We start from the raw sequence: 22,298 nt of genomic DNA on the forward strand, positions 1-22,298 counted from the left end.
TGAGAGGAGATCCGTGCTGGCCAGAAAGAGTCAGGCCCTAGTACTTCCACCATGTTCAATTATTGTCTAGGGACTATTCAGGAAGAGCATGACAGCTCAAAAACTGAGGTAGAGTCTGAATATGGTGCTGCTGGAGATCATTGGCTAATTCCTCTCCTTGCCACTAGGTGGAAGTTCTTTCTTGAAGGGAGATCCAAGCAATGCATCTTCCTGACTGCCACAGTCTACCCTTTCACCATCCAGATCCACTACTTCATTTACATTTAGGGATCAGCTCCTCTAGGCTTCCAGTGGGTCTTTCTTCTTGCAGATAAACTTAGAAGAGGGAGATTAGTAAGATGAACTATAGTCCTTGTCAGTGCAGTTTTGTGGCAGGTGGTACTCATCCTCTCCCTCCTCCACTACCCATTCTAAATTGACTTGCACTTAGCTATCACTTCTATAGGTTTCAGTGACTTACTTGGTGGTGAAACACTATGTTCATTTTTAAGGGGTCTGAGCCACTGGTGACCATAACTTTCTCAGGCTTTGGTTGCTGCACTTGTCCATATACATTCTTAGTTGGGCAAGGGAATACCATAAAGCACCCAAGTGGATTGCCCAACTTCCATATATACTCCTCCTTGCCCCCATTTTTAAAAAAGGTTTATTTGACATAGAGAGAAAGTATAAGTAGGCAGAGGGAGAAGTAGACCCTTCACTGAGCAAGAGACTGATGTGGGTCTCAATCCCATGACCTGGGATCATGACCTGAGCCAAAGATGGATGCTTAACCAACTGAGCCACCCAGGCGCCCTGCCTTGCCCCCATTTTGTAACAACAGCCAATTACTTTTGCCAAGATGATGAGTCTTCTTGCTTGCTCATTCATGGACACAGGGATTAAAAGTGCCCAGACAGGAGCCATAGCTTGTAGTTCAAGCAGAGCTCTTGCTGGTTCCCCAATCCTGAATTTTTATTGGGGCAACTGCTCTCAGCCTCCTGCTCTCCATCCTTGCTTTCTTTGGATGATGTATGTTAAGCAATATTCATTTTGGCTGCCTATCTATTTTGTCCCTTGGCATATCATATTCTATTCACCATTTCTGCAACTCTCTTTAAGTCAAGCCTCCTTGACTGTCATTTCATTTTGCTGGTCATTACAATAATTGTGGGATTCCCACTCACCCCCAGCCTCAGCTTATGGTAGTTAAGTGCTGCCCTCTCGTCTCTATTGCTTCAGGGCCCTATCAGGCTCATTTCTGTCAGTGAGCTAAGCCCTGTCACAGTCTCTTCTCCTACTAGTGGCCCTAGCCACCACTGAAATTCTTACTGATGCTGGTGTTTCTCTCACTAGCACGTTCCTTTTTTTTTTTTTTTTTAAGATGTTATTCATTTGAAAGAGAGAGCACAAACAGGGGCAGAGGGAGAAGGAGAAGCAGATTCTCTTGTTGAGCAGGGAGCTCGACACAGAGTTCCATCCCAGGATGGATCATGATCTGAGCCAAAGGCTTAACCAACTGAACCACCCATGCGACCCTCACTAGCATATTCCTGATAGCTCTGACAAATGAAGAAGCATACTCTGGGTGTATGTACTATACATATATGTAATATAATTCTTCAATAGGTCATCTGGCCTGACATAAAATATCTATTCCAATATGTCTACTGCCCTCACTTTCTTGATTCTTTCCTCTACCATCTATCAGGGCAATTCAGACATTTTGACTTCATTGAGAGTGGACCATCACTTTCTTCATGCTTCTAAGAGTTGCACCATCCCCTTGGGCTCTTGCTAGATGTTAAATCCTGTATCCTGGGAGAGTAGAGATAGAGATTTTAATAAACTATCTTTTATCCAGTTTTAGGTTCTGGCCCCTTTGATCAAGCACCCTCAAAATCCCATCTTGCGAGTACTCTCAGGCTCCAGCTAGGACATGCTGGCTCATTCTTACAGTTCCATTGGGAGAATAGTCTCTTTCTTCCTTTATCAAACCCAGCTGAATCATGCTGCAACTTAATGCAGTTGTTGACCTAACACCCGGGAGAGGAGCTTAGGCAGATGTTGAGGAGGATCCTGTTGTTTTCTGAAGCTGAATCTTCTCCAGTGTCCTTTCATACCCAGAGTGCTACCTCTTAATACAGAGGGGACACCTCTTCAATCAGGGGCATGTGCCAGATGGCCCCATCCCATATGTCATGGTCCCAGGTTTCACACACCTGACAATGCCCTAATTATAGCATGACAGACAGACTCCTCTGAGCATTCAATCATGTTTGAAGCTCTGCAATACTACTAATGATTTATTTTTAATTTTTATTTATTTATGATAGTCACACACATAGAAGAGAGAGAGGCAGAGACACAGGCAGAGGGAGAAGCAGGCTCCATGCACTGGGAGCCCGACGAGGGATTCGATCCCGGGTCTCCAGGATCACGCCCTGGGCCAAAGGCAGGCGCCAAACCGCTGCGCCACCCAGGGATCCCTACTACTAATGTTTAAATTTGTAGTCTGTATTGATGGTTCCATCCTCAGCTCTAGGAGGGGCCACATGACTGGCACCTCATTAACCAGAGTGTTGCATTCTCAGCCACAGTGATGGGTTTAGGGGGGACATGTGAGCAATCTGAGCCAGTGCATGTCAGGACTTTAGACTGACGGGAATGAGAAGTTTCTTTTTGTGCTTTGAGTGATAAGGACATTAACCTGCCACTACTGGTCACCACCTTCCTACCATGAAATGAACATACGTCTGGAAATAAGGGACATCAAGATAACTGTGGTCCTAATACCATCATTTGAATTCCTGACTCCAGGGATGCCTGGGTGGCTCAGCAGCTAAGCATCTGCCTTCAGCTCAGGGCTTGGTCCCAGAGTCCCGGGATCGAGTTCCACATCCGGCTTCCCTTGAGGAGCCTGCTTCTTTCTCTGCCTGTGTCTCTGCCTCTCTCTCTGTGCCTCTCATGAATAAATAAATAAAATCTTTAAAAAAAAAAAAGAAACCCTGACTCCAGATGTGCCTAAAATCAATATATTCCTGGACTTCTTAGTTACTTAGGCCAATGCATTCTTTTTCTTTTAGATCATTTGAACTTAGTTTTTCATCATTGAAAGTAGCTACCTTCGGATAATCATTCACCTAATCAGTCAGTATTACCTTCAGTGTGCCAGACATTGTTCCAGTGTAGGAATATAGCAGAGAACAAAATAGGCAGCTCCTTGTTGGCCTACGACTTATATTTGGAACTCATATTTTAGGAGAGAGAAAAGAAGAAGGGAAAAATGAAAATATTCAAACATTGTATATCAATTGATGACTAGTTTTGTGGGGGGGGGATAAAGCTGGGTAAGAGGAAGGACATGTTGTAGGGTACTCAGGGAAGGACTCACTGATATAGTGATTTTGAGTAGAGACCTAAGGTATGTAAGGGGAATGAGCCATGAGATGATCAGTAGGAGAGTTCCAGGAAGAAGGAACTGCAAGCTCAAAGGCCTTGAGGTAGACAAATGCTTCCAGAGCAATGAGGCCAAAGTGTTGGGAGTGTGATAATCAAGAAGGTGAAAATAGAATATATCAGACAATTAACAGGTGCAAACCATCCAAGCCCTTGATGGCCACTAGACATTTGTCGTTTTACCTAATGTGGGATGGAAATCCATTGTTGGGTTTTAAGAAAAAGAATGACATAGACTAACTTTTATTTTAAAAGAATTAATTTGGTTGTTGAATAGGAGCAGGGAATCCAGTTAGGAAACTGCAATAATCCAGATGTGAGATGATGTGGCCAGGACAGGATGGTCCAGTGGAAGTGGAGAGAAGTGGACTGATATGGGTATATTTTGAAGGTAGAGTAGACAAAATTTGCTCATTAATTGGATGTGGGGATAGGAGAAAGAGAAGAGTCAAGGGTAACTCCAAGGTCTGTGGCCTGAGCAACTGGAAGTTTAGGATAAAATTATAGTCCTTTTTTGTCAAGTCTGAGATCCCTAATAGATATTCAAGATCTGACATTCACATGTTTAGGGGAGCAGTCTAAGATAGAGATATATATCAGGGAGTCGTTAGTGCATAGATGATATTTAAAGCTGTGAGACAGAATGAAACATGAATACAGACAAAGGAAAGATGTGAGGGCTGAACGCTGCAACACTTCCATATATAGAGGTCAGAGAAATGAAGAGGAATGAGTAAAGAACACCAAGAAAGAACAACCAGTGAGGTAGCTGATTTTGTACATTGTGAAGAAAATTATTCAAGGAGGAAGTGATCAGCCATGTAAAAAGTACAAATGGTGCTGCTTTCTGGGTCAAGAAAAATGAGGGCAGGAATTTTATTGCTGGGCAATGTGGAGCTATTTCAGCACTCACTGCTATGTTACTAACAATTGACTTTTATTTCATTTCACTCTCCTATTTAGATATAAGCTCTGCATCATTCTGTTTTGTTCACTAATGCATTCCTAGTGTCTAGGATAGTGTCTGGCATATGGTAAATGGTCAATATATATTTCTCAATAAATATTTCTTGAATGTAAAAATTGTGAAAAATAAGTGAGTTTTTTCTCAATTTTTTTTTGTGCAAAATATCTTGCATTTTATGTTTTGGTAGAGGAAGTAATTGCATAGCACCAGATTTTGAAATACACTGAAAACTTGACAAGAGATTTACCCTCACTAAGGTTTTGTTTCCTTATCCATAAAGTACGCTGGACAAAAATAAGGTATGTTTGTGAACATGCCCAGAACATAGTAGGTACTAATAAATGCTTTATAAATCTGGAGAAGATGGCCAGATCACACAGTGGCATACAAATATACTCCAGATAAAGAAGTCATTTGACATGGGAGATTTCATTTATTTGAGAATCAAGAAAATGTTGCTAGTAAGTTGCATTTCTAACTAAAAGTACTTGAGTGCATTTCAAAGTGGGGTAAGGGCCATGATACATTCAGATTCCTGTGGCTCTTACGGTTGTTTCACAGTAAGATGTGATAGTTTTGAGTGTGTGTGTGTGTATGCTCATCAAGCCAAGTGTATTTTAATCCCATCTTCCCACCCACCTCCCCTCTGGCAACCACCATTTTTGTTCTTTGTATTTAAATCTGTCTCTCGGAAACAAACTAAGGGTTGCCGGAGGGGAGGTGGGTAGTGAGATGGGGTAACTGGGTGGTGGGCATTAAGGAGGGCACTTAATGTGATGAGCACTGGGTATTGCATGCAACCGATGAATCACTGAATTCTACCCCTGAAACTAAAAATTTAAAAAAGAGAGTCTCTTTATCTTTGTTTGTTCATTTGATTTGTTTCTTAAATTCCATATAAAAATGAAATCATGTTATTTGTCTTTCTCTGACTGACCTATTTCACTTAGCATGATACCCTCTAGGTCCAACATGCTGTTCCCAATGGCAAGATCTCATTCTTTATGACTGAATAATATTCCTATTCCATTGTATATGTATACCACATCTTTTTTGTTTGTTTACCATCTTTTCTTTATCCATTCATCCAATGTTGAAAATTGAGTTGCTTCCATATCTTGGCTATTTAAATAATGCTGCAATAAAATGAGGGGTGCATATAGCTTTTCAAATTAGTGTTTTCATTTTTCCTTGGGAAAATACCCAGTGATCAAACTACTAGATAATATGATAATTCTATTTTTTACTTTTTTGAGGAGCCCCCATACGGTCTTCCACAGTGGCTATACCAGTTTGCATTCCCACCAACAGTACACAGAGGTTCCTTTTTTCCCCACATCCTTGCCAATACTTGTTATTTCTTGTGTTTTTTATTTTAACCATTCTGACAGGTGTAAGGTGATATCTCACTGTGGTTTTGATCTGAGTCTCCCTGATGATTAGTGATGTTGAGCATCTTTTATGTGTATGTTGGCGTTCTGCATATCTTCTTTGGAAAAGTATTCAGCTTCTTTGCCCATTTTTAATTGGATTATTTGTTTTTTGGGTGTTGAGTTGTATAAATGTTTTGTGTATTTTGCATATTAATCCTTTATTGGATATATCATTTGTAAATATCTTCTCCCGTTCAGTAAACTATCTTTTGTTTTGTTGATGATTTCCTTCACTGTGTAAAGGGCTTTCCTCTGCTGGTGCTGCTGCTTCTGCTGCTGCTGCTTCTTCTTTCTTCTTCTTCTTTTTCATCATCTTCTTCTTTAGTACCTTTTGTTGATTCTATAGTTCAAGTCTCATTAGACTAGTCTCAAGACTCATAGATCTAAAGTGGGTAGACTTTTAAAAAGTTTTTTTGGAGGGGGCCCTTGGATGGCTTAATTTGTTAAGCATCCAACTCTTGATTTCGGCTCAGGTCATGATCTCAGGGTCACAAGATCAAGCCTCACTGCAGGCTTTGTACTGGGCCTGCAGCCTGCTTAAAATTCTCTCTCTCCTTCTCTTCCTGACCCCTCCACCCAAATAAAATAAGTGGGTTTTTTTTTTGTTTGAGTGCCATTGACACACAATGTTACACTAGTTTCAGATGTGCAACATAGTGATTCAACAACTCCATACATTGTTTACAAGCCAAATTATGGAAGCAGTCCAAGTGTCCATGGAGGTTTAGATGAATGGATAAAGAAGATGTGCTGTATATACACAATGGAATATTACTCAGCCATCAAAAAGAATGAAATCTTGTCAATTGCAATGACATGGATGGAGCTAGAGTGTATTATGCTACGTGGAATAAGTCAGTCAGAGAAAGACAGTTACCATATGATTTTACTTGTATGTGGAATTTAAGAAACAAAATAGATGAGCAAAAGAAGAAAAGAGAGAGACAGAGAGAGAAACCAAGAAATAGACTCTTGGCTCTAGAGAACAAACTGATGGTTATGAGAGGGAAGGTGGGTAGGCGATGGATGAACTAGGTGATGGGAATCAGAGAGTGCACTTGTCATAATGAGCACTTGCTGATGCATAGAATTGTTGAACCAGTACATTGTATACTTGAAACTAATATGACGCTGTATGTTAACTATGCTGGAATTAAAAAAAACAACTCTATACATTATGCTCTGCTCACCACAAGTACAGCTAGCTACCATCTGTCATCATGCAACATTACTATAATACCAGTGACTATATTCTCTATTCTATACCTTCTATTCCTCTGACTTATTCATTCTGTAGCGCAAGCCTGTATCTTTCATTCCCTTTTACCCATTTTGCCAATATCCTCACCTCCCTTCCCTCTGGCAACAGTCAGTTTGTTCTCTGTATTTATAGGTCTGATTCTGCTTTTTGTTTGGCTGCTTATTCATTTGTTTTGTTTTGTAGATTCCATATATAAATGAAATCATATGATATTCATCTTTTTCAGTCTGACTCATTTCACTTAGCATAATATTCTCTAAGATCTAGGATGGGTAGACTTTGGTGAGACCACTTTCCCTAGACCTATACCTTCCCCTAGATCACCCTGATCTGACTCTTAGAGAAGGCGCCAGAGTTCAGTGGAGCAGATCCCAAGGCTTGGAAAAACTGCAGATTTGTTAGGATCAAAGTGTTAACCTCAAAATGTTAACTAGGAAGATCCTCAAGGATCTTGTAGGTTTAAAGTGGGTAAAGATTATATTTTAAAGAAGATTGGCCTTCAGTGGGAGAAAAATGTGCTGAATGAGAAGGTTTAAAAGGGGATGGGATAACTAGTTAGAGTGGAGAATTATTCTAGATTATTATTTAAGCACCCTGGGCTTGCAGCCAAATCTCTTGGGTTAATATTTCTTCTCCTTTTTTTCCAGGAGTAGGCAACAGTGTAGCCTTCTGTCATTTTGCTTTCTTTGTCCATTAAACAATCAATGGGTGATTACCCTCTGTCTCTTTGGACCCAGAATATTTGGCTATCCTCTCACCCTTAGTGATACCCATAATCAATGACATTTTGGTATTGATATACTGGACATCTTGGGGATGCCTTGATGGTGATTGAAGTCCTGATCCTTTGGAAATCAGTGCTCATGGCCAGGTACTAAACATTACAAGATGCTAAGAACTTGAAAGTCGTATATTTAGAGAGACCCTCCAAGGACAGATTTCCAAATAGGGACAAATTTTATATTTAGTATGCCGCTCCTCTAGTTCTCTTGATGATATTATCTTTTGCCATGAAATATGGGTTATGGGGTGCCTGGGTGGCTCAGTCTGTAAAGAGTCTGCCATTGGATCAAGTCATGATCCCCTGGAGTCTGGGGATCGGGCTCTGCACTCATCAGGGAGCCTGCTTCTCCCTCTCCCTCTGCCCCCCACTCCCTGCCCCGCCATGCACACACACCCACTCTCTCTCTCAGATAAATAAATAAAATCTTTTAAAAAAGAAATGTGGATTATTATAGTAATAGGGAAAGAGAGGCTGAATCAGAAAAGATTTTGAAACGTGACTACTGGAGGAGGGATTTTTAAGTCTTAAAGCATACCTTTCAAGGGAATGGCTCAAAGCATCACACTGCAGATTCCTATTTTGTACTAGGACATTACTGGGGCAATAACATCTCCCAAGTTACTAAATCTGATTGATCTTTGTTCTTATTATCTCTTTTATTTAGCACTTCCTTAATATTAGATATTGTGCTTTGTGTTACATATATTATCCCATTTACTTCTCACAGAAATACCTATGAGATAGGCACTATTAACATTCTCACTTCATTCAGAGAAAACTGAGGCATAATGTCAGCATCAGTAAGCCCTTGGTAGTGTGTAGCATCTGGATAGTGGTAAATAAGTGACTAGTGAGAACCTAAGAACAAACACCATTAAGAGTGACTTAACAAAGGCTAAAGCTTAATTACTGTGGAATAAGAGGATGCAGAATTCAGAAAAGTGCTTTCCTAATGTTTTTTAGGACTCTTATAAGAAATAGATTAGGGGGTCCCTGGGTGACTCAGCGGTTTAGCACCTGTCTTCAGCCCAGGGCATAATCCTGGAGACCCAGGATCGAGTCCCACATCGGGCTCCCTGCATGGAGCCTGCTTCTCCCTCTGCCTGTGACTCTGCCTCTCTATCTCTCTGTCTCTCATGAATAAATAAATAAAATCTTAAAAAAAAAGAAATAGATTAGATTAGATTAGATTAGACTTTTTAAATTAGATTTTTCATTTATTCATATATTGCTCCCTTCTGTGAGTTGGGCACTATTTTGGGACTGGGAATATAATAATGAACAAATGCAGTTCACAGGCTATTGAAAGATCATTCAAACAATGGTAATATGAGACATGCTATAGTACAGAGCAATGTTTCCAAAACTTTTTGGAGAATGAGAATTCCCTGGGTGACTTGTTAAATATACAGATTGCCAGGTTTCTTCCATGGAAATTCTGAGGCCCTGGAGTATGCTTTGTAACAAACACCATAGCTGAGTCTTATATTCAGGAAAGTTTCAGTGTGTACCCAAATGCTTTTAGTGATCAAAGGCAGAGTGTTAACTCACCCAGGCTGGAGAGTTAAAGATGGCTTCACAGAAGATGTGATTGCTAAATATGAGGTGTAGAGGGGTACCTGGGTGGCTCAGTTGGTTGAGCATTTGCCTTTAGCTCAGGTCATGATCCGAGGGTCTTGGGATCAAGCCCTGCATTGGGCTCTCTGGACAGCAGAGAGTCTGCTTTTCCCTTTCTCTCTCCCCCTGCTCGTTCTCTTTCTCTGTCTCATAAACAAACAAACAAACAACAGGTGTAGGGACAGAAGCCATTCCATTCTCCAGCAAAGGGACCCTCATGTGTGAAAGTGTGAGCCAAAACTGACCTATTTAGGACAGCAGTTAGAAACACTGGGACACAAAAGATGCAAAAAGTAGCAAGGCTGGAGAAAGTTGGCAGTCATATTGTGAAGATTCTGAAATGCCATGTGAAGAAATTTAGATTTTAGGACATTTTAAATGGTTTTAAAAATGTGTATTTGGGGCTACCTGGGTGGCTCAGTCTATTAGGCATCTAACTCTTGATTTTGGCTTAGATCACAATCTCAGGGTTGTAAGATTGAGCCCCACGCCGGGCTCCAAAGGCCCGGGCTCCACATCTGCTTCTCTCCTTTTCCCTCTACCCCTCCCCCTGCTCATGCATGCATGCCTTCGCTCTATCTCTCTAAAAAAAGAAACAAATCTTCAGGGAAGAAAAAAATGTGTATTTAATCACAAAGTATAAGGAACTTTCTATTTTTTTAAAATATTTCATTCAATCATTTATTTACTTAGAGGATGGAGGGGCACGGAGGAGGCAGAGGGAGAGAGAATCTCCAAGCAGACTCCCTGCTGAGCGTGGACCTGAGGCAGGGCCGGATCCCACGATTTAGAGATCCTGACCTGAGGTAAAATCAAGAGTCGGAGAGCCACCCAGGTGTGCAGGAACTTCCTGTATTTTTTTTTTATTTACTTATGATAGTCACAGAGAGAGAGAGGCAGAGACACAGGCAGAGGGAGAAGCAGGCTCCATGCACCGGGAGCCTGACGTGGGATTCGATCCCGGGTCTCCAGGATCGCGCCCCGGGCCAAAGGCAGGCACCAAACCGCTGCGCCACCCAGGGATCCCTGTATTAATTCAAAGGAATATTACATAGTCAGATGTCCTCTCCATGTAAACTACTACCTTCTCTCCTTTTATTCCTAGTTCAGGCAACTCTCCTCTGGTCTTCCATAATATATGTGTTAGCCATATTGCATAGGCATATTACATTTATTATTGCATATTATATGCTCATTTGTCTGCATCCTTCACCTCATTGTGGATTATCTGAAGGCAAGGAATGTGATTTGTTGCTTTGTCTTCATAGGAATGAATAAATGTACATAATAAGTCCTTAGTGTTTTCTGAGTGAAAGAAAAAGGATTGAAAAAGAGAGGGGAAAAAAGAAAAAGAAAAAGAGAGGGAGAGAATACTACATTTATTCTTTGAAATCACATATATTATTATCAGGACTTCTGACTACTCTGAATTGAATTCAAGAATAAATGCCTTGTCTCAACAACTTAGAAGCCAGTGTCTGATGTGTTTTATTTTTATTTTTTATGTGTTTTAAAAGCATAAAAATATGATCCTCTGCTTGTGTGAAATTAGTTCAGTAATTTGATAGCTGCAGTTGGTATACAGCACATTTAAGCTACATGGCTCAGTGAGAATATATACTGTTATCATGAATGTTTTAAAGGAGAGAAAGACAAAAAATAATATTTATTTCTAGAAGCTTAACTCATTTAAGCTTTTGTTTCATTAAGAACAATTTTCAGGGCAGCCCGGGTGGCTTAGGGGTTTAGCGCCACCTTTGGTCCAGGGCGGGATCCTGGAGCCCCGGCATGAGTCCCACCTCGGGCTCCCTGCATGGAGCCTGCTTCTCTCTCTGCCTGTGTCTCTGCCTCTCTCTCTCTCTCTCTCTCTCTGTGTGTCTCTAATAAATAAATAAAATCTTAAAAAAAAGAACAATTTTCACTTGAAACTCTTTGGATTTATATGTAAAATATACAAAAATCTAGAATCAAAAGATATTACTTTTTATTTTATTTTGATATATAATCAATTCTCTCATTTTATTTTAAAAGCATTCTTTTTTATTATTATTATTTTTTTTAATTTACGATAGTCATACAGAGAGAGAGAGAGGCAGAGACACAGGCAGAGGGAGAAGCAGGCTCCATGCACCGGGAGCCTGATGTGGGATTCGATCCCGGGTCTCCAGGATCGCGCCCTGGGCGAAAGGCAGGCGCCAAACCGCTGCGCCACCCAGGGATCCCTCTCATTTTATTTTAAAAGATTTATTTGTTTATTTCAGAAAAAGAGAGAGCGTGGTGGGAAGGGGTGGCGGGGAGACTCAGGCCAACTCCCCATTGAGTGCAGAGCCCAATGCAGGGGCTCACCCCGAGATATGACCTGAGCTGAAATCAAGAGTCAGACCCTCAACCAACTGAACCACCCAGATGCCCCAATTCTCTCATTTTAGATAGGAAGCATTTAAAAATATTTTCCACTTCATCATTTGGTTTACCTCTGATTTTGTAGTCTGACCCAATATCCCATGACTATTACATCAAGACAATGAAATGTTGCAAAACAATCCTTCTTTTATAAAACAATTGTTTCTAGAAAAGTAACCCATGTTTTCCTTTTGTTTTGTCACTTTGATTTTCATTGTTGAAAACTTTTTAATTGCTTTCTAATTGCTTTAACGTTTGCAAATTTATTATTTTAAAATAATTTAATCTAAAAATTATTCTACAATTATTACTTTAAAATAAAGCCTTGGATTAAAAACTTATTTGGACATTTATGACAACTAAAGCAGAAAATGTCAGATTTTAGAAAAAATACTCTTTGGAAAAGTAATATCTTGCTAAACGTGGACATATGTGTTCTTTATGAGAACAGTTTATATTAGAATTTATTGTTATTTATGCAAATTTTAATGGAGTGGAGAATTGCATGTCCAGTGAGTTGTTGTTGTTGTTGTTTGAGGATTTTATTTATTTGACACAGAGAGAGAGAGAACACACAAGTAGGCAGAGTGGCAGGCAGAGAAAGGAAAAAGCAGAGAGCCCTACTCGGGGCTTGATGCCAGGACTCTGGGATCATGACCCAAACTGAAGGCAGATGCTTAACCAACTGGCCACCCAGGTGCCCCTGTCCAGTGAGGTTTTGTGAAAAGATTAATTCATTTTAGGAAAAGAAGTAAAATTATTAAACAGAAAAAATAATAATTTAGAAAAAAATTAGTATTTAACTCCATTAAGCAATTTGGATTCAGGCAATTTATCTAAGGAAGCAGTTATCTGTATTTGTGAAACTGGGGCAGAATGTGAGCAGGCTTCATTTTATCTAGGTCATCTTAGAATGATGAATGGTTGAAGTAAAACAGGAAAATCTCAAACATCATCCGGGTGAGGAGTTCTCGACTCTCATTGTGCATTGGAATTACCTGAGCAGCTTTCAAAAAATGCCCTTCCTCAGGTCCAGCCCTTTGCCCCTAGCCCCTCTCAGTCTGACTCAATTGATCTGGTGAGAGGCCCAGCATCAGTATTTGTGTGCATGTGTGTTAAAACACAAAGCTCACCACCTTTCTTTTTTTTTAAGGATTTTACTTATTTATTCATAAGAGACACACAGAGAGGGAGAGGCAGAAACACAGGCAGAGGGAGAAGCAGGCTCCATGCAGGGAGCCCAATGTGGGACTTGATCCCTGGTCTCCAGGATCACGCCCTGGGCTGAAGGCGGCGCTAAACCGCTGAGCCACCCAGGCTGCCCAAAGCTCACCATCTTTAAGTGTACAGCTTGGTAGCTTTAAGTACATTCATAGTGTCATGCAGCAATCACCACCATCTACCTCGAGAAATTCTTCATCTTCCCAAACAGAAACTGTACCTATTAAAACATAACTCCTGGGGCGCCTGGGTGGCTCAGTTGATTAAGCATCTGCCTTTTGTTCAGGTCATGATCCCAGGATCTTGGGATCGAGCCCCACATTGGGCTCCCTGCTCAGCGAGGAGCTTGCTTCTCCCTCTCCCTCCGCTGCTCTCCTTGCTTCTGTTCTCTGGCTGTGTCAAATAAGTAAATAAAATCTTTAAAAACAAAAAACAACAACAACAAAAAACCGCCCATAAGTCCCCATTCTCTCCTTCTCCCCACTCTTGGTAATCCCCGCTATTTTCTGTCTTTGTGTTTGTCTATGCTAGGTACTTCATGTAAGTGGAATCATACAATATTAGTGGGGTTTTTTGTGTGTGTGACTGGCTACTTTCACTTAGCATAACATCTTCAAGGTTCATCCGTGTTGTAGCATGTGTCAGAATTCATTCCTCTTTAGAGCTGCCAGTATCAGCAGTTTTAAAAGCTCTACACGTGATTTTAATGTGTAACTGGAGTTGAGACTGACTCACCTTGTCCATATCCCTCCTTATTCCAATGAGAAAATTGAAGTTCAGAGAGAGGAAGTGACATTCACTTGCCATCCACTTATTCATTACATATTTACTGCCCACCTACTATGTTCCAGTCATTGTGCTGGGTACGGTTAGGCTCACAAATGGCCAAGTAAATCTGAACTCAGATCTCCTGATTTGAACACTTTGGACAACTTCATAGGTTCTCCTGCTATAAGACACCCTTTCTCCTATGTTTAAAAAAACTACAAATTTCAGTAGCAGTAAGATATATTATTTTCCACTTTGGGGCTATTTCAGGAACCAACTTTTAATATGCTTTTATATAGACTTCTATTTACAATCACTTTATTTTCTCTAATTATAATCAAAGTAAAATATAGTAATCATGAATCAAGCCAAACTATTAATTTAGTTGGGAGTAGCTCACTTACAGTATCTTTAAGTTTACCCTCTATGCCAAGAACTACCTGGTAAATAAAAGCATAGTATAAAATCCTTAAAATGCTATTTCTCTAAAAGATGGGTGGGAAACCTCTAGCTTTCAATTTTATTTCATCTGGCCATGACACACATCCAAAGAATTTATGCTTAAGGCCGTGAAATTATAACCTTATTTTAAAATATATAATAGCAATATCCTAAAAATGTTTTCTTTGTGTAATAAAAATCAGCTAATAACGTCCAAAGAACAATTTTAAAAAGCACACAAAAGGAACGTTTCATATTTTTTTAGAGATAAAGTCATGAAATCATTTTACTTATATACATTTTACATGGTAATAAAATATACATGACATAAAATTTACCATTTTAACCATTTTTAAGTGTATAATTCAGTAGCAGTATATACATCACCATGTTGTATAACTAGCACCAATATCTATTTTCAGAACTTTTTCATCATCCCAAACAAAATTCTGCACCCAGTAAATTATAACTCTCCATTCTCCACTCCTCCCTAATCCCTGGTAACCCACTTCATACTTTCTGTCTATGAATTTGTCTATTCTAGGTCCCTCCTATAAATGGAATTATACAATATTTGTCTTTGTGTCTGTCTTATTGGGCTTAGCATAAAGCCCTCAACGTTCATCCATGTTGTGGCATGTGTCAGGATTTCCTTCCTTTTTAAGGCCAAATAATATTCCATTATAGGCATATACCATATCCACTCATTTGTGGATGGTCATTGGGGTTATTTCTACTTTTTGGCTATTACAAATAATGGTGCTACGAATGAGGATGTGCAAATGTCTGCTCCAGTCCCTGCTTTTGATTCTTTTGTGTATATACCTAAGTGAAATTGCTGGATCACATGGTAATTCTATGTTTAATTTTTTGAGGCACTGTCATACTGTTTTTGCATAGGAGCTAAGCCATTTTACATTCCTGCCAGCGATGCACTAGGGTTCCAGCTTCTCAATATCCTTCCCACCTTTAGTAAAATTTCAACCTTATTTATATAAACTTTATTATGTAATTCTTGATATCAAAATGTTTTTAACCCCCTCGTCTTTAATAAGTCTGCATTTCTCAGTTGCATGGTCCTTTCTCAGTCTAACATAAATGTTTAAATTCTTATTCTCTGTCTTAAAGGTATACTTTCTCTGATTATAAAACATGTTCTCACTGAAAACCTACAGCTCATCTGGTCCATATTTCTCCAGGTTTCACCAAACTGAGAATACTGTTAGGGTCACATCAATAGTAATATCTGAAATTCTCCTGCCTCTTGCTCTGGGCAAATCCTCCCTCTTCCTCTTATGCCTTGTTTGAGGTTCTCTGGAAATCCTCAGGAAGCCTCCCTAGGAGCTTGGACACAGTCACTGGTGTAATTACTGGGAAAGCCGCTGGAGGGCAGCAGCTCCCTTTCACCCTTGACCCCAGTCCTGGAGAGGATGCTGCCATCAGGTCCGTAGCATTTCTTTTTCTTTTTCTTTTTTTAAATTTTTATTTATTTATGATAGTCACACACACACACAGAGAGAGAGAGGCAGAGACACAGGCAGAGGGAGAAGCAGGCTCCATGCACCGGGAGCCCGACGGGATTCGATCCCGGGTCTCCAGGATCGAGCCCTGGACCAAAGGCAGGCGCCAAACCGCTGCGCCACCCCGGGATCCCCCCCCCGCCCCCCGCCCGCCCGTAGCATTTCTAAACCAGAAAACTCTCCAAGTGTGGATGGCAACTCTATCGAAACATGGGGTGGTCGTCTTCCATACTTTTGGTCACTCTGTCACCTAGGCTTCATAGAGTCCTGTGTGGAAAAAGGAGCACAAGTCTGAATCCAAGATTAATAACTGAGAAAGAGGGCGGTAAAAAAGTCCCTGACAGCCTATAGCTAGCAGCTAATAGCTGGCCATAGTGTCCCTCCACTGAAGATAAACAGTTTTCACAGAGTAACAATTATTAGACAAGGTCACTCGGTGACTACGGTGGAACAAGACAATAACATGACCACACCATAATCAGATCTTGCCATGGACAGAATGAGGACATTAGGCAACCATGAAAATAAGCAAATACTCTCCTGGTCTAGCGATGTTAGTGACTCCAGCCTTCTAAGTAAAATTTAGAAACCCAGTCATGGAATTGTCCCAGCTTCTTGACAGAATGCAATCTAGAACAACACTTGCTTTCCCAAAATCAACCAGCACAAACTCAAATTCTAACAAGACCTTCCCTACTGTTTCTTAACCTAGACACTCCCAGGTGTTTAAGATTGCATTCTCCCTTGTTGCAACAAGTTTATAAACCTACACTGATTTGACAATGGTTGTATTACCTGTGGCTTTTGGCCTGCAGGCCATTGTGACCACTCTGTTTTGCATTGCTTCATCCTCCCTCCTCTTCATTCTCATGAAAACTGATGCCTGTAAAATGGCTGGGTTAAATTTTTTTTCTGTATTTTCTGAAAATTTTGCAATGAACATGGAATATTTTTATAGTAAAAGAAAGAATTACACCTTTAAAATAATAGGACTCGTTTTGCTCACGGCTCCATTGGTAGGGAAACTTTGAAGACCCCTATAATTTTCTCCTTGACTTACACATCAAAATTATGTACTGTACCCTTTCTCTTGTTGTCAGTTTTCTCTTTGCATTTCTCTTTACTTTTTTATCCTTTAAATGTTTTTCTTGGTTCACACACATATTTTCACTCTTATTCCATTCTTCCTTCTGTAAGCTGTAATATAAGGATCTGTGAGCTTTCAAAGGGATAGCAGCTTCTGGAAGAGATGGCACCACTTCCTCCTGCCCACTTGGAAAAATCACTACTTGACTACGACTTTCCTTCCCATTGGCCATGAATGGGGCTTCAAAATGCTACTCTACACTCCAGGTAGCTACAACTGGCATCCAGGAGCTGACTTTCTAGATGAAAATGGTTTTTCATCTCCTGACATAGGTAATAGTCTTGAAAACTAAATCCCCCTCTTTCAAAATTTATGATCACCTCACCTAGGCTGGGGTAACACTCTTGAACAACCCTTAAAGAAAATTATATTGGAAGGATGATATTTAAACTACTTAGATTAGGGGGATGCCTGGGTGGCACAGTTGGTTAAGAGTCAGACTCTTGTTTGGGCTCAGGTTATGACCTCAGGGTTGTGAGATCAAGCCTTGCATCAGGCTCCGTATTCAGTGTGGAGTCTGCTTGAGACTCTTTGTCCCTCTCCCTTTCCCTCTGCCCCCCCCTCCTTAAATAAATAAATAAATCTTTTTAAAAAATCTACTTAGAAGAACAAATGTGTTCACTTTTCTTGTTCTCTAAATTACTCATAATTAGGAACATATGTGAAATGCTTCTAATTATGAATAGATCTATCTTATCCACTACAATGAGACTTTTATATAATAATAAACTGTTCTCCTTTATTAAACTTTTAATTATTAAAATTTTAATGAGTAAATTTTACTTATTGCGTACCCTCCCCAATTAATTTCAACCAGTGATATTTTTAGAGTTTCTACAACTATGTTTAATATTTCAGAGTAATGCATATCCTTTTTTATGTTTCCCTAAATAAGTCGAAGTTAAAGATTTTGTAACTTGTCAAAGTTTTAGTCTTGGAAAATACATTTTCCAGACTAGCTCAAAGGAATGCATAGGAACTATTTTAGTTTTAGCACAGAGCTCCATACAATATGAGCATTAGAGACAGTTTCATTTTTCATATCTTCATGTTCCTACTGGCATTAGATTTAAAAAAAAAAAAAAACACTGAAAAGCTTACCACTTCTCTCAGTGTTGGGGCCCAGATGAAAATCTTTGCAAGTTCATAGAAAGCGAAATTATTATAAATAAAAACCTCTGGATACAAATGGAAAAATATTAATAAGATCAATATTCCCTCTGTATTGTTGCATTCCTGAGGCATATCTTTGACAATCTAAAAATTTTTGAGAGGTACAGAAAGAGAAACAAGCAAATAAACCAGTTTTGCCTTTTCTTTTTACTTAATTGATAATATTCCATTGATACTTAATTTTGTATATAATCAAAGTAAACATTGTGTCACACCCTCTTTTCAGAGTGTATTAACTTGCTAATTCTGTAGACAATCCTGAGAGATTAATACTATTCTTTTTTTTTTTTAATTTTTATGATAGTCACAGAGAGAGAGAGAGAGGCAGAGACACAGGCAGAGGGAGAAGCAGGCTCCATGCACCGGGAGCCCGACCTGGGATTCAGTCCCGGGTCTCCAGGATTGCACCCTGGGCCAAAGGCAGGCGCCAAACCGCTGCGCCACCCAGGGATCCCGATTAATACTATTCTTATCCCTATTTTAAGAATGTGCAAACTGAGCCATAGACAAATTAATAATTTACCAGTGTTGCCCAGCTAAGTACAAGGTAAACTAATATGGAACTCCAGAAATCAGGCTATCATAGCAATAATCTCTCCTTTACTGGATACAATCTCCTCAGATAGCAAGTAACCCTCCAACCTTTTCCCGGATCTAAGGTGGGCCAACCAGTGCACATAGGAGGGGTGGGGAGTGAGAGAATCTTAAGTAGGCTCCATGTCCAGCCAGAGCCCCACTTTAGGATTGATCCCACGAAATCCAGTCAGATGCTTAACCGACTGAGCCACTCAGGTGTCCCCTGTAATTCCTGTGTTAAGCCATGGGAAAGGGCTGTAAACATTTGGAGTCTGTGTATCCCAAGAGAGAGGATATCCTGACCATACCACCTGAGCCACAAGCTTTTCCTATAGTTCTTGCCTTTGACCCTCAAGATCTGCCTTGTTTCCAGTTGCATCCAAACCTGCTTTTCCAGCCTTCCTATAAGTTCTGTAAGCTCCTCACATTAACTTCCAATAAACTCTCTTCTGAGTGAGTTGCCAGAATTAGTTTCTGTTTCTTGGACCAAAGAATGCTAATATTGTTGGAAGTTAGGGAAGATGTCTGTTGTTTCTTTCAATTCTCTCCAACACTAGTGTATACACAAAGGAGATACTTAGTGCCTGAGAGCACTGGCTCTGGAGCTCAGCTGTTTGACTCTGATCCCAGCTCTACCGGTTACTAGTTTCCTATCTAAAAAATGGAGATAATAATAGTACCTTCCTCAAAGGATTGTTGTGAAGATTAAATGAGAGAAACATAAAATGCTTTAAAGGGCATCTGCCACATAGTAAGCACCCAGTGAATGTTACTTTGTTTCATTGTCATCATTCTGATTTCTGGTCTAATAAAATTATTCCAATTATGATGCAACATACAGTAATAATTTTAATCCACCATTAAAAATTAATTCTTCACATTTTTAAGTAAGGTGTTTTTAAATTTAATGTAAAACTCTCCAGAGAGAAAATTTCTGAATAAACTTATATTTATGAAAAGATGCACTTTGGGTTCTGCAACAGCCTGTCATTTTAATACATATTATAAGTAGCAGAATAGTTCTTCTTATTTTAACCCCTTTCTGAGAGACAATGCTGCGAATATATTAATTTTTAATATAAGCTGGTATCTAATAATGAAACATTGTAATAAATCTTCATTCATGATGAAACAATAATCTTGAAATCTGTATAGATAAAGCCACTTCATTTTAGTTTACATAATTAACGAAGTTTTAAAATATGAATCTTGAGTAAAATTAATAGGTTATTTTTTTTCTCTGAGAAGAAGGTTGAATTCACTCTGGACTTTTTCGGTATAGCTATAGTAGATAAGTGATTATCAAATTTGTGAATTAGGCAAGTGATAAACATACATTTAATTATTTTTTTCTATTGACCTGAATTATCTTCATTGGCTCCACTGAACTCGTTAGATAAATATTCAGCCCTCAAATTGTCTTTACTGTTTAGAAGATCAAAGCATGCACAGAGATTGGTTCCTGTTAAAAATGCAGTTCCACCTAAAATAAAGGCAAGTATCTGTTAAATATCATACCATCAAAGTTAAGCCATCACTGCATATCATTGCTTTTAAAATTAAATTTTCAATTATGAAATTAATATGAATAGGTGAGAAAGTTCTCATCATGAAAAATAGAGACCAAAACAAATAGGAGAGAGAAATTTAGAGGTGTAGAGATAATGCAAGAAACAAAAGAAAACATCAAAAATAAAACTATTGAGATGCCTGGGTGGCTCAAGTTTGAGCGTCTGCCTTTGGCTCAGAGTGTGATCCTAGGGTCCTGGGATCAAGTCCCACATCGGGCTCCCCACAGGGAGGCTACTTCTCCCTCTGCCTATGTCTCTGCCTCTCTCTGCCTCTCTTGAATAAATAAATAAAATCTTTAAAAAACAAAACAAAAATAAATAAAACTATTAAAAACATTCTCAGAGAGATATGGGAGGATATGCACTCATGAAATAAATAACATCCTGGGAAATTGAAAATATTATAGCAGAAATAAAAACTGTAGTAAATTATATGGAAGGTAAAGGTGAGGAAAGAAAAGGGGGAACCCAAAAGATAGAAATTGGAGAGAGAGAGAGAGAGAGAGAGAGAGAGAGAGAGAGAGAGAGAGAAAGTATAGAAACACTGCAAAACATCTAATTTCTTTCTTTTTTAAAAAAGATTTATTTACTAGGTGCCTGGATGCTCAGTTGGTTAAGTTTCCAACTCCTGGTTTTCACTCGGGTCATGATCTCATGGTCTTGGGATAAAGCTCTTTAGAGAGCACTCATGAATGAGGGAGGGACAGAGGAAGAGGGAGGTAGAGAATCTCAAGCAGACTTCATGCTAAGCAGAGAGCCTGACATGGGGCTCCAACTGACGACCCTGAGATCTTGACCTAAGCCAAAACCAAGAGTCAAAATCAACAGAGCCACCCAAGTGCCCCTGTCCAATTTCTACTTAAAATGTGAACACCTCCAGGGCAAGGATTTTGTATGTTTCCTCCACTGTCTAAAACAAAGCCAGACACATACTAGGTCCTCAATAAGTATTTTTTAATGTAAGGGGTTGGAGAAATAGAAAGCAGGGAAAACAGAAAGGAGCAAATTAGGAAACTACAAGGACATTCTCAGTGTAGTAAGAAATCAATTTCCAGAGTGAAAAGATCCACTTAGCACAAGAATGCGGAAAGACCCACATCAAGATACATGATTGTGAAACTTTAGAATGCCAGAGAGAAACTTTTCAGAGAGGAGGGAAAATATCCATGTAAAGGATCAAGAATCAGAGCAGCTTTGAGCTTCCCAAAGTTGAAACTATGTTAGACACTAGTTAGAAGTTCTCATCATGTGATTTTTATACACTCTTTCAAATGCCCAATGATACAAAGAAACTTACGTCATTGATGCCCAGTGACAGACGGTAATCTACTTTAATATCATGCAAGATTAGTCCTAAAAATTTGTTTTAAATAAAAATTTAAAAAAAAGATTAGTCTTTATTTGCAAGCATCTACACAAGCTAAATTCTTTCAAAATATTGTCATCAAAGATGATCAGAGGGATGCCTGGGTGGCTCAACCAGTTAAGCATCTGCCTTTGGCTGAGGTCATGATCCCAGGGTCCTGGGATCAAGCCCTATGTCGGGTTCCCTGCTCAGTGGGGAGCCTGCTTCTCCCTCTGCCTCTCCCCCTTGCTTGTGCTTTCCATCTCTTTTTCTCAAATAAATTTTAAAAATCTTTAAAAAAAAAGATTAGATGGGATATAAGGTTAATGGACGACAAAAGGAGCTATCAGAAACAAAAGAAATGAAATCACAGTTAGAACACCAAAAAATGGAATGGGAACGAGAACCCTGCAGTTTGAGCATCTACCAGAGTTATTACTGACTAAACCTTACTAAGTGACATAATGCTTTCTCATTGCCTCTTTTCAACTATATTTGGAAGAGATTGAAGTGAGAAAAAAAAAAGATTAGAAAAACAAGTTCATGTCTAAAAGTTTGTGGCTTGATTTTAATTCCCTGGTGCTAAATTAAAATTAAGCACATTAACTATTCAATCTATTTTATATGCCCTCA

Source organism: Nyctereutes procyonoides, unplaced genomic scaffold (genome assembly GCF_905146905.1).
Source record: "Nyctereutes procyonoides isolate TBG_1078 unplaced genomic scaffold, NYPRO_anot_genome, whole genome shotgun sequence".
NCBI lineage: Eukaryota > Metazoa > Chordata > Mammalia > Carnivora > Canidae > Nyctereutes > Nyctereutes procyonoides.